The 12,628-nt window shown below is 48.4% G+C and overlaps 1 long non-coding RNA gene across 2 annotated transcripts; it reads left to right on the top strand.

Moving 5' to 3' along the window:
- The first annotated feature begins 445 nt into the window (after positions 1–445).
- Positions 446–6,568, top strand: LOC108351059 (uncharacterized). 2 transcript variants are annotated; one of them, XR_001838111.2, is made up of 2 exons: positions 446–757; positions 5,955–6,568. It is a non-coding gene; the product is annotated as an uncharacterized LOC108351059 (long non-coding RNA). The 2 variants fall into 2 exon arrangements; XR_010052009.1 differs by lacking the exon at positions 446–757 and adding an exon at positions 768–3,069.
- Positions 6,569–12,628: the final 6,060 nt, after the last annotated feature.

The following is a 12,628-nucleotide window of genomic DNA, read 5'->3' as shown; positions in this document are numbered from 1 at the left end:
GATTTGCTCAGAGGACCTTGAGCCCGGTGTTGAGGAGACAGCTGTCAACACAAAACCCAGAGTCACCATTCATTCACAGTTTGGTTAAAAAAGAAGTCAGACAGTTGGAGAGGTGAGGACAGGGCTGGCCCTGGGAGGACGGTGGTAGGGGAGCTATGGGAGTCTGGCTATGGAACTGCAAGCTACAGAGATGAGGTAAGGGACGGGGGCAGGAGTGGGGAGGATGTTGTAGCCTAGAATGCAGTGGCAGTGTGAGCTGAAGGGGGTTCTGCCTAACTCATTCCCCTTAGCACAGAAAGCTTTCTATTGGGGCGAGTGCAGCACACCGTCTCCCTGACCCACTGGGAGCAGGGACAATACCTCCTGTCCAGTGGGAGGATCTGGGATGCTGTCTTTCCTCTTGCCTGAGGCTTGCCAGGCAGAATCAGCCAGGAGAGAAGAACATTTGGTGCCAGGATTTAGTCACGGGTTCGGGGGACCTGGAACATTCTGTGTCCGGAGAAATGAGCCCTTGGCTTGGCCGTCACTCAGCTGCCAACTTGCTACAAACAGAACCAGACTCACAGGGGCCTAGTGTGAGCAGGAGTCTAAGGCTTCCATTCAGCTCATCCTGGACTTCAGACTTGACTTCATCCTGTCTGAGCAGCCTCTGGAAACCAGGGACGTCCCCAGAGGCTGCCTCTGCAACCAGGGACGTCCCCAGAGGCTGCCTCTGTTCAGGCTATGCACCTGTCATCTCTGAATTCTGTGGCTCTGGGTGAGTTACTATACCTCTCTGAATCACTTTGTGTTTCCCACCCATCTCACAGGGTTCTCCCTCCTTTCAACCATTCCCTGTAGACCTTCCCCGAGAATCCTGGTGTGCAGGAGGCTTGAAAGCAAAGTTGAGCAGAGCATCCGTGCATATGCAGAGCTTGCAGTCCTGGGCTGGAGCACAAGACTGCAGAGCTGAGAGCTGAGGTCTTAAGAATAATGGGGCTGGGGATGGCGGAGGTGACAATCCAATGGGGACACTGGTTAGAGAAATTCCTCTCCATATGAATGTACACACAGCCGTACAGTGGCCTGGGAGGCTGGGCTACTACTCCCTCAGCCTAAGAGAAGGTGGAGAGCCTTGAGATTTGGGGGATCACTGGCCTTTTGGAGACCTGGAGCTGGGCCACGTGCGGAGGGTCCTAGGGCAGTCACTCTCAGCTCACGCGTCTGACGAAGTTGCACTTCTGACACAGGCTTATCCTTCCGTCCTCTTGGCTACAAATATCTGTTGGTCTGGGCGTCAGTTACTAGACACCAGCCTGAAAGATGTGAAGTCGAGCTTCCACATCCTTGTGGCTGCCATGAGGAGAAAACCCATCTGAAGGTGATAAAGAGAAAACCCTTAGACACTGGGAGCCTGTGAGGACAGTGGCTCAGCAGCCAAGGGTGTGCTTAGCATGGGACAGGACAGGTGGGTCTCTGACCTCATTATGGGGACCAGTCAGATAGTTCCCCGATTGTTCTCGGCTGCCTGGACCCTGGTGTGGGGAAGGATGTTGAGCTCGGTGAGGGATGCCAGGGAACCTCCCGAGACCGTTTCCTGGATTCAACCCATATGCGGGGGAGGGGGGGGGAATGGAAGGTGCTGGTTACCTGCTGGGTGTTCTGTTTCAGACACATTGGGCAGAAGTAAGGGACCTGCAGCCACAGCAGAGATGGGGCAAAAGGCCAGGGAGCCACAGGGGGCACCACCCAGAGTGGCAGCTTGACCATAATCTCTGGAGCAACATTGCGAGGGTACAAAGAATAGAACCCCAAGAAATACACTGCACAATGCGCCACCCGGGTCTGTGCAGGGATCCCCCTCCGAGACTCAAGCTACTAGAATTCTCAGGGTGGAAACCTCTCTAGTCACACTCAACAGCCATGAGGGCTCCCTTAAACAACTGAGGAGACAGGAGAGACTGGGTATGGAAACAGGGCAGGGCTACTACTTGAGCTCTCCAGCTGTTCCTCACAGAGACCCTAATGGAGCTGCTGACCCAAGACTCTGGCAAAGAAGTACCTGTTGCCAAGAGCAAATGGATCCCAGGAGGGGCCCTGTGTGCAGCCTAATGGTCTAGCCTGGGCTCACATCAAGAAGAAGGGATATGACAAGCTTGAAGCCTCCACCCCAACCCCATAGCCACGGCCAAAGCAGGACTGTGGCCTCGCTCCAATCGCCGTCGCCCCAAATCAGGTCCGCCTGATCCGTTGAGGGTTCAGGTCTACCCTAGCCCCTCAGCCTAAATGAGCTCCTGAGGACTGACTCCCAGACATGGCTCCCAATTAAAAATACATCGATCGCTAGTGTGGGACATGGCAATTAAATCTGTTCTCTACTCCCAACACTTTGTTGAGTTTATCTGTGTGGCTTGGGAAATGACCCTAGCTCACGCAGAAGGAATTGTCCCACGTACCAGGCACTCTGCAAATCAATTCTAGATCATGAACTCTTCACAGCCAATCTCTGTGGGTCAGGCACAGCTAAAGCAGTGCAGGAGCTAGGCTGCTGTGAAGTCTGACTGCAGAGCTGGGGCCTGGGTCTCTTCCTCCATTCTGCCTTGCCAATATGGCCGCCGATCTTCAGGCTTCACAGTCAGTTGCTGCTTTAGCCGCATGTTCATGTGTCCCCTCTAACAGCTGAGACAAGGGTCTTAACTCTACGGCTGAAACACACCCCACTCCCATCCTATCAAAACAGTTCCAGGAAACCTGGTGGAGCCTTGAATCTGTTCTAGCTCTCCAAAAGACAGAGGTGTTTGTGTCTCACCTGTCAGCTCTGAGAATCACGTACGTTTGTTTGTTTTTGTTTGTTTCCAGACAGGGGTAGCCCTGGCTGTCCTGGAACTCACTGTGTAGACAAGGCTAGCCTCAAACTCAGAGATCCGCCCGCCTCTGCCTGCTGAGAGCTGGGATTAAAGACGTGTGCCACCACACCCTGCCAGTACGGAGAATCACATTCTAACAAGGTCCTTACACAGTGGGGACAGGAACTCAGAGTGAAATCCATCCCAAAGAGCACAAGGCTGCCATCGGGTGACGGATACATGAGTGAGTGTGGAAGCAACCTAGATAGAATGAAAGAGAGGCCGGAAAGATGGCTCGGGGGCTAAAGGTCTTACTGGCGAGGCTGAGGGTCTGAGTTTGATTCCTTAGAACCCACCTGGTGGAAGAGAACTGACTCCCACAGTTGCCCTCTGAGCCCCGCATGTGGGCTGCTGTAGAATGCATGTGAGCACACACGTGTAATTCATTCGTTTTTAATGAGAGAGGCTCCGACAGAAGGCACTGGCAGGGCCAGTCTGTGTCATCAGGTATGACGGACTGATAAATATTGTAGCGCTAGAGTTGAAACCTCGGATCCTGGTCTGCTGAGCACAAACCACGCCCCGAGTGAGGGACAGACACACCTTGGCTTCTGTCTCTTTTGGAAAAGTGACATGAAGTGCACGATCCAGAAAAGCACGGAAGTAACCCCCTCAAAAGAGGGAGATCAGGCCGGGACTCTGACATCAAGTAACTGGGAGCTGGTCTCAGCTCCACCCTTCCTGGCTGTGTGACCCCAGCCAAGTCTTTCAACCTCTCTTGTTTACCTCTACAGAACGCAGGTGTTGTAGACATTCAATAACCCGGTCTTTACCTACTCCCCCTTTTTTTTCTATAATTACATTTCATAGTATATAAAACCATATGCCTACATCATTCAATATACACGACGTAACACAGACACCATTTCAAATACGCATCAGGCACGCCGCCAACGATAACAGCTATTACCGCTACTGCTACACTTACAGCCATAATTCTATCGCAGGGAGCACTGTTAGAGAGAGACAGCCAGCCTGGGCTTGATGAGGGTTCTGGCCCTGGTGGACAGTGGAGGACTTCCTTCAACACCATTCAACACACGAGTGACTGGGGGCTCTCCAGCCACGGTAATGAGGACCAAGGCTGCTAACACAGCTCACACCTAGGTTTGCTTTAATCAAAAGCAAGCTGAGGCCGTCGCTCGTCTCAGGGTCCCTCGGGCTCATTTCCTCTCCGCTGGGCTCGGCAGGCAAACCCCCGCCAAGTGGGGAAACGACAGCTCAGAAAATTGCAGGAGTCTATGATTGAGGGGACCTCGCTGCACTGGAGGTGAACGAGCTCGACTTCCCCTGTCTCCTCACAGTGCTGCAATTGGAAGGAGGACCACACAGGGGAAGCAAGCCCAGCTGTAGTCAGCCTGCCTGGGTAGGATCAGTGTCCTGTACCCTTGGAGATCACCCTCAGCCGGTCATTTGACCAGTGGCAAGGGAGGGCACAGTCTCTCAGAGATGGCTGGGAAGCAATAGAGAAGCATGGGCCTCCTGGTTCCTCATCCAGGGTGACAGTGTTCCAAAGGTCCCCAGAACAAAGAGCCCTTTAGGATTGGTGGGATGGGTCAGTGGTTAGTGTTACTTGCTGCCTAGCATAAAACAGCAGGAATTCGATCCCCAAATCCCATGTGGTGGAAGCAGAGAACAGACCCTGCTAGCACGCGCGCACACACACACACACACACACACACACACACACACACACACACACACACACACTAAATAAAGAATTTGTTTTAAGAGCCTCCAATCCCAGGATGGTTACCTGAATATCACACACCCAGACTAGTGTCTCTTCTCCTAACTGCTGTCTGCTGAGATCACAAAGGAAATTAACATGCACGTGTATCCCCTCAGCCAGTAACTAGAGAGGTCACCCTCAGATGGCTCGGCTGACCTTTGCCTTGATGACAATCAGAGGGGACATTAATCAGGGGAGACCCTGATCCCCACAGACATCTTGCTAAAGCTGGATTGAGCCGTGGAGGTCACCCACAGACCTTTGGTTTTTTTCCCCCTAAATATTGATGGAATAAAACAATAAGTTGTCTAGACCCTGGCTGCAGTAGAGACATGATTTCTCTACTGGAGTAAGCAGAGAGGGAGACAGCAGCCATCTTTCTCCATCTCCAGGATATGTGCTTTCTACAGCAGCCTCCCCAGGCTCTTTTCACCGGCTCAGGCTTCCTCAACCATGCAGGCAAACTCTCTGAAGCCACATGGGTGAGTCCTCTAACAAACAGCTCTGTCTGTCCTGGCTGCTGAAACCTGATGGAGCCAGTCGGACTTTTTGTCACCATGACTAAGACCTGAGAGGAACCATCCGAAGAGAGAGGGAATGGTTTCTTTGGCTCCTGGTTTCAGAGGTTTCTGTCCATAGCCTGTGGCTCTGGGGTTTCTGGGCTGTTGGGAGGCAGAAGGGCATAGCAGAGAAAGAAAGAAATGACAGAGACAAAGGGAAACACAGGCGGAGCATGTCCTTCTACAGTGCACCCTAGTGACATGCTCCTTCCAACCTAACCACCCCCTACTCTCCCAACAGTACTTACCCCCTCCCAACAGTACTCCCAAAACCTGACTCCGCTGGTTGATCAATGAAGTCACAACCCTCAGGATCCGGTCACTGAGAGAAGACTGGATCCAGTGCCAGTGACCAAGCCTCCAGTGACAGAGGCAGCACCTCATGCACAGACCACAGCACTGACCAAACCATCATCACTCTGTGATCACTGAGACAAAAATGAGTTCTAAGCATTGCAGGGGAATTTCCCCCTAATTAATTGATTGGCTCACAAAGACTACAAGAAGCCAATCACTGGGTGAAAAGGAGGAGGAGGGCTTCCAGGTCGAAGAGAGGAAGAGAGGATGAGGGAAGAAGAAACAGCTCTTTTTACAGCAAGGCAGGGAGCGAGAGGGAACAAGATGTAACCGGGAACTGTTAGACCTGATGTCGGCTTCTGCCACAAGGTTTCCAACATAGAATAGTTGATGAGTTTAGGATGATAGATTACGCACCCAACCTAGCGGTTGTCATCTGTTGATTTTAAACTAAGACTGTCTGGTGTTTTCCATTCTCAGTGACTCAGGTGAACCGGAGGGAAAAACAGAGATGGGATGGAATTCAGCCAGGCTTTGGATGGGAAGATTGAGCAAGGACCAAACTCCGTGGGAGAGTTGAACGCAGCGGACCTCGGGCTGGCATGAGTGCACCCAAGCTTGCCACAGAGACCAAAAGAGAGATCTCAGGGCTCTGGAGAGACAGAGCTGGTGTTTATGGGAGAGGCATTGGCAAGAAGAAACACCGGACTAGGAACAGACAGAGACCTCCAATGCCAGTGCTTAGCCAGTTAGCATGGTTTTTTTTTTTTTAACTACACACTACCATGGGCCACCCAATGTGTCTTTCTAGGGAATTTTGAAACAGTCATAATTGAACAGGGAGGAAATAGTTAAAATTGATTACGTAGCCATAATCTCATTTGGTTGAAATCTTTATAATTGTTACAAAGTTGAAGTTTTAATTTTTTACATTGGTATAAAATTTATTTTGATACAGATTTAATGTTTTCATGGTATGAGTTTCTTCTATCGATACAAAAATTTAAGAATGCAAAGCTTAGACGCAGTCCTTCTATAACTACCATTAGAAACTGTTTCTAGATGATTAAACATGGAAGTTAAGGGCCAGATAACAAACTCCTGGTTCTGAGTTCATTGTAAGGGTGTTTCCATGATATTTCCATTAGAAACAGCTGAGAGTGGTTAAAGGACAACAGTCCAGATTACTTTGCATAGAGAGATAGTTTTCAAAAAGTCAGAAACCCACAGAATGTGACCTTTGATGTTATTTAACCATTTGTTGTTGAGACATAGCCGTTCCTGACAGCTCCCCATTCTTGGATTCAAAGAAACTGAGCATCTTTACCTCCAGGTGAGGTTGTACATCCTGACAAGGTAGCCACCGCGCAGAAACTGCCTATTCATCCACAGACAAAAAAGTTGACTGATAATCTCTGCCAAGACAGGGTAATCTGTCCTTCTTAATTCTGCATCTCAAAGGTCTGTCAGATGATCCTGGGCCAAACAACCACAAGCTGATGCTTCAACGTGTTGAGAAACAGAGGACTGTGTAGACAGGCAGCTGTCTCTGCAATTTATTTCAGTTTGGGAAGCTATGTTAGTGCTTCCTATATTTTCAGGTAAATTTTATGTCGCTCTTGGAATTCTGGTGGGATTGAAGACTAACCATAATCTCTTAGCCAACCCAAGCTATTTAACATTGAGGAAAAAAAATATATATATGGTTTTCATATAGTATAAAGCTAAACCAGGACATAACAGGTGTAGAATTATAAGCCTTTTAAAGTTAGATAGATGGTAGAGTGCTTTATCTAAATTGACAGATTAATGAACTAGATGTCATTTATACCTCACACCATATAATTTACTTTGTTATGATTTTTTTCAATGGTATCTGGGAGAAGAGTTTTGTTTTGCTTTTTGTTTTTTTCTTGGGTTTTTGTTGTTGTTGTTGTTGTTGGGTTTTTTTTGTTTTGTTTTGTTTTTTTGGTTTTTTTTTTTTTTGACAGAAAAGGTGAGATGTGTGGGAATTTCCCCCTAATTAATTGATGGGCTAATAAAGACTATAAGAAGCCAATCACTGGGTAAAAAGGAGGAGGAAGACCTTCCGGGTCCGGGAGAGGAAGAGAGGATGACTGAAGAAGAAACCGACCTTTTTATGATGAGGAGGGGAGCGAGAGGAAACAAGATGTAACCGGGAACTGTTAGACCTAGTGGTGCCTTCCACCACCAGATTTCCAACACAGAAAAGTTGATGAGTTTAGGATGTTAGACTCTGTGCCCAGCCCAACAGTTGTGTCATCTGTTAATTTTAAACTAAGACTATCTGGTGTTTTTCATTTGCAACAACTCAGGGGGGGGCGGAGGAAAAGAACATAGAGGGGTGGAATTCGGCCAGGCTTTGGGACAGAAAAATTGGGCAGGGACCAAGCTCCAGGAGAGAGATAAATGCAGTGGAGCACAGGCTGGAGTGAGTGCGCCCAAGCTTGCCCTGGGACCTAGAGAGCAATCTCAGAGCTCTAGAGAGGCAGAGCCCACATTTATGGGAGAGGCGTTGACTAAGAGAAATACTCAGTCTCCGGCTATTCACCAGGCTAGGAACCTAGGAACAGACAAAGACGGCCAATGCCAGCGCTTTTATTTTTTTGGAGCTGGGGACCGAACCCAGGGCCTTGCGCTTGCTAGGCAAGCGCTCTACCACTGAGCTAAATCCCCAACCCCGGTTCATTTTTTTAAAACTACGTGCTACCAAAAATAGTTTTGAATCTTACTCACCCGGTGCTCTTTTTTATTTGTTTGGGTTTTTTTTTTTTCATAAACCACACATTTACTAAGTACTGAAGAAGGGGCAGGCCTGGTGCTGAGGGCCTTGGAAACAGCAGCATCCCGAGGGAGGTTTTAGAGGCTAATCTGACGAAAATCTGTGAAAGGATATTTGGGGAAGAAAAGAAGGTGGCTGTACAGCATGAGGCCTACATGTTGGGAGGCCCCATGGGGTCGGAGGTGGGGGCTGTATCAGGATTTCCAAGACACCGATGGCGAAGAACAAGAAAGAAAGCTTACAGGTAAAGCCGGAGCTGCAGGGCTGGGATGAGGCTCAAACCATACAGTTCTTGCTTAGGAAGCCCTAAGATTCCATTCCTGGCACCTCGAAGGTAGAAGCAGGAAGATCAGAAGTTCAGGGTCATTCTTGGCTGTATTGTGAGTTCAATCCCAGCCCAGGCTATATGAAACCCTATTGAGAGAGAGAGAGAATGAGAGAGGGGGGAGGGAGGGAGAGAGGGAGGGAGAGAAAAAGAAAGAGGGAAGGAGGGAGGGAGGGAGGGAAGGAGAAAGAGAGAGGGAGGGAAGGAGGGAAAGAGGGAGGGAGAGAGGAAGAGGGAGGGAGGGAGGAAGAGAGAAAGAGGGAGGGAGAGATGTCTCAGTGGTTAAGAACATGCATTATGAGCTGGAGAGATGGCTCAGCGGTTAAGAGCACTGACTGCTCTTCCTCGAGGTCCTGAGTTCAAATCCCAGCAACCACATGGTGGCTCACAACCATCTGTAATGAGATCTGATGCCCTCTTCTGGTGTGTCTGAAGACAGCTACAGTATACTTATATATAATAAATAAATCATTTTTAAAAAAGAAAAAAAAAAAAGATCGTGCATTATTCTTGCAGAGGACCAGAGTTCAATTCCCAGCACCCACATCAGGCAGTTTGCAACTGCTTGTATTTCCAGCTTCAGGATATACCCTTAGCCTCAGGCATGTGCACATATACAGACAGACATACACACATTAATAATAATAATAATAATAATAATAATAATAATAATAATAATAATAATAGAAAGGAAGGAAGAAAGAAAGGAAGGAAAGAGGAGGCTAGAGAGTTGGTGCAGTACTCAGAGTGTTTGCTGCTCTTTCAGAAGTCTAAAGTTCAGTTCCCTGCACCCATGACAGGCAGCTCACAACCATTTGTAACCCCGGGGAATCTTCTGGCCTCCCTGGGAGCATGTGCACACACACACACACACACACACACACACACACACACACACACACACAGAGAGAGAGAGAGAGAGAGAGAGAGAGAGAGAGCAGGTAAATGTGCCTGTCACCAACAGACCTACCCAATGGAAGGAGAGAAGAAGCTTCCAAAAGTTGTCCTCTGACCTCCACCTGCGCTGTCTCACATGGAGACCAACATACACACATTTGTATTCACACACACACACACACACACACACACACACACACACACTAAATAAGTGTAATAAATTTTTAAAAAAATAAGAAGGGGAGAAACATGAAGGGGAAGCTCCCCCATGAGGAGCAGAAGGGTTTAATGGTGATCCCCAGCATGACAGAAGACCCAGGACTTTATGACATTCCCCTTGGGATCATATGTCATACATGGCCACACTCTTTACAATATGCAGTGTTTGAACACCTTGTTTTCAGTCATGAGTCCTGAGATTTTGCTTCTAAAATGTTCTTTGTAAATTTGCTTTTACAGAGAAAAAACGGGACCCACCCATACACATCCTTTAAAAGAGAGAGAGAGAAAATTCGCAACTGTAAGCATTTGGTTAAATAAACAACGGGTTTATCCAGCCTCTGAGACCTGAGAGAGCTATGAATATTGCAGGTGGGAGCATTTATCAGTATGAGAAAAGATCCAGCAAATTACGGAGTGGGGAGGTAAGGAGCGAGGCCGTCTGCAGACTTAGATCTCCCTCCCCCGTTTTGTCCTGTGGTTGATGCATATTTGTTAAGTCTACATAAATGTCCGTGAGGAGGTGGCCCAGGAGGTGTCAGCATTTGCCTCCAAGCCTGGTGAGCTGGGAGCCACGTAGTGGAAGGAAAGAAACAGGTCCAGCAAATTGTCCTCTGACCTCCACCACAGTAACATACCTCCCTTCCCCGCCTGCCTCCACATAGGAAGCCCAGGTTGGCTTTAAACTCAGCAATCCTCCTGTCTCTGCTTCCTTAGCATGGGGATTGCAAACAGAAGACACGATCTTAGATGCTGCTGCTGGGGCTGTCTGCTTAGAGTCTCTTGCCTGCTTGCTTACAGCCACAGACACATTTAAGGAAACCCATTGGCCTGAGCTCTTGAGGCAAAACACAGGTCAGCCCTGCTGCTGTGGATGGGGGTAGCTGCTTTTCTTTGTCCTTTTTTCCCTCTCTTTCTTTCTTTCTTTCTTTCTTTCTTTCTTTCTTTCTTCCTTTCTTTCTTTCTTTCTTTCCTTCCTTCCTTCTCTTCTTCTTCTTCTTCTTCTTCTTCTTCCTCCTCCTCCTCTTCTTCTTCTTTCTCTCTCTCTCTCTCTCTCTCTCTCTCTCTCTCTCTCTCTCTCTCTCTCTCTCTCCCCCCCAGTGCTGGGAATCAAAGCCAGGGCCTCCTGCAGTCCAGGCAAGTAGCCTACCACCAAGACGCACCCACAGCTCTCCATTCAGAAGCCTGACAACCTGAGTTTAATCCCTGGAACCACAATGGTGCCAGGAGAGGATCTACTCCTACAAGTTATCCTCTGACCTCCCCATGTGCACACACCAGTAAACAAATGTGTTTTTTTTTTTAAAATATCTTGTTGGCTTTTTATTTATGTGTATGTGTGAGGGCCTGCTTGTCCGTGTGTGTGCTATATGCATGCAGGTATATCTGCAGAGCAGAAGAGAGTATGAATCCCTGATCAGGAGCTAAATAAGGCTGTGAGCTGCCTACTGTGGGTGATGGGAATGAGAACTGGGTCCTTTGCAAGAGTAGCAAGTGCTTATAACCACTGAGCCACCCCTCTAGCTCCATTTAAAAAAAAAAGTTAAAGAAAATGTTAAGACCCAGATAGTCATATATTGGATTTTTTTCCTGACACCGAAATGTGATTGTGTGTCAGTGACATAAAACATATTCAAGGTTTAATTAGAAGCAGCTGATGGGACACAAGAATAGAAGTCCACACGGTCGTCCTTGGTGAGAGGCACTGACTGTTCCATGGTCACAGCCATCTGAAGTGGCATGGAGCCTGAATCCAGGTGTGATATAATTCCAAACAAAACACATGATTCCCAAGTCTCGGTGCAGACAAAGGCAAAGAGCATGTTTTAGTTAGGGTTTTACTGCTGTGAACAGACACCGTGACCAAGGCAACTCTTATAAGGACAACATTTAGTTGGGACTGGCTTACAGGTTCAGAGGGTCAGTCCAGTATCATCAAGGACAGAACATGGCAACGTCCAGGCAGGCATGGTGCAGGAGGAGCTGAGAGTTCTACATCTTCATCTGAAGGCTGTTAGCAAAAGACTGACTTCCAGGCAGCTAGGAGGAGGGTCTTAAAGCCCACGCCCACAGTGACACACCCACTCCAACAGGCCACACCTTCTAATGGTGCCACTCCCTAGGATGAGCACAAACCAAACAAAACGTAATTAACTACTCACAGGTTTTTCATGGATTAAGTGTCAATCATCTGGACGGTCTGGGTGATACTGCACACACTGGAAAGTCATAGCACCCATTTCTCTTTAAACATGGCCACTGGAACACTTTAAACCTCACTCACGGCCCACATTGCCCTGCTGAGAGGGGCTACCCTGAAGCTCCAGGATGAAGCACAAGGCTGACTTGGGGTGTTTAGGCAGTATGCTCCTGAAAGGGGACCACCAGAGGAAGCAGGGGGGAGGTTGTTTTTTCAAAAACTCATCAGCAAGTTGAAAAGGAATCTGAAAACAGCCCAATGAAGATCTGGAGCTGGGAAGTGTATTTTAGGGGAATCTAAAGTCCTGCGGTGTGAACGGGGCCTAAGACAGAGAGAGGCAATACAGGGAAGCAAAGAAACTGGGGTAGGGGCTGGGAGCAGACAGGGGCAGCACGAGAGAAAGTGTGTGTGTGTGTGTGTGTGTGTGTGTGTGTGTGTGTGTGTGTGTGTGTGTGTGTGTGTCCTGGATGACAAAGACAGGATCAAAGACTGGAGACAAAGACTCCAGTAATTACTGCCTCTTTGCACCAGGGAAGGGTGGGTGTTTCTAGGTCTTTTTTACTAGCTTCCTGCACAGGCAGGAGCCCACGACTAACCAGAAAGACAAATACATTCTTCCAAGACACCAGGAGGCCGGGAACAGGAAGAGAACAAAGAGTGTTCTTGTCCACCACACCCTTGTTCCCCCAGGTCTAGCAGGATCAGAATCC

The sequence above is a fragment of the Rattus norvegicus genome, chromosome 5 (genome assembly GCF_036323735.1).
Source record: "Rattus norvegicus strain BN/NHsdMcwi chromosome 5, GRCr8, whole genome shotgun sequence".
NCBI classification, from domain to species: domain Eukaryota; kingdom Metazoa; phylum Chordata; class Mammalia; order Rodentia; family Muridae; genus Rattus; species Rattus norvegicus.
The sequence above is the reverse complement of the archived record's forward strand: the minus strand, read 5'-3'. Positions and strand labels throughout refer to the sequence as shown.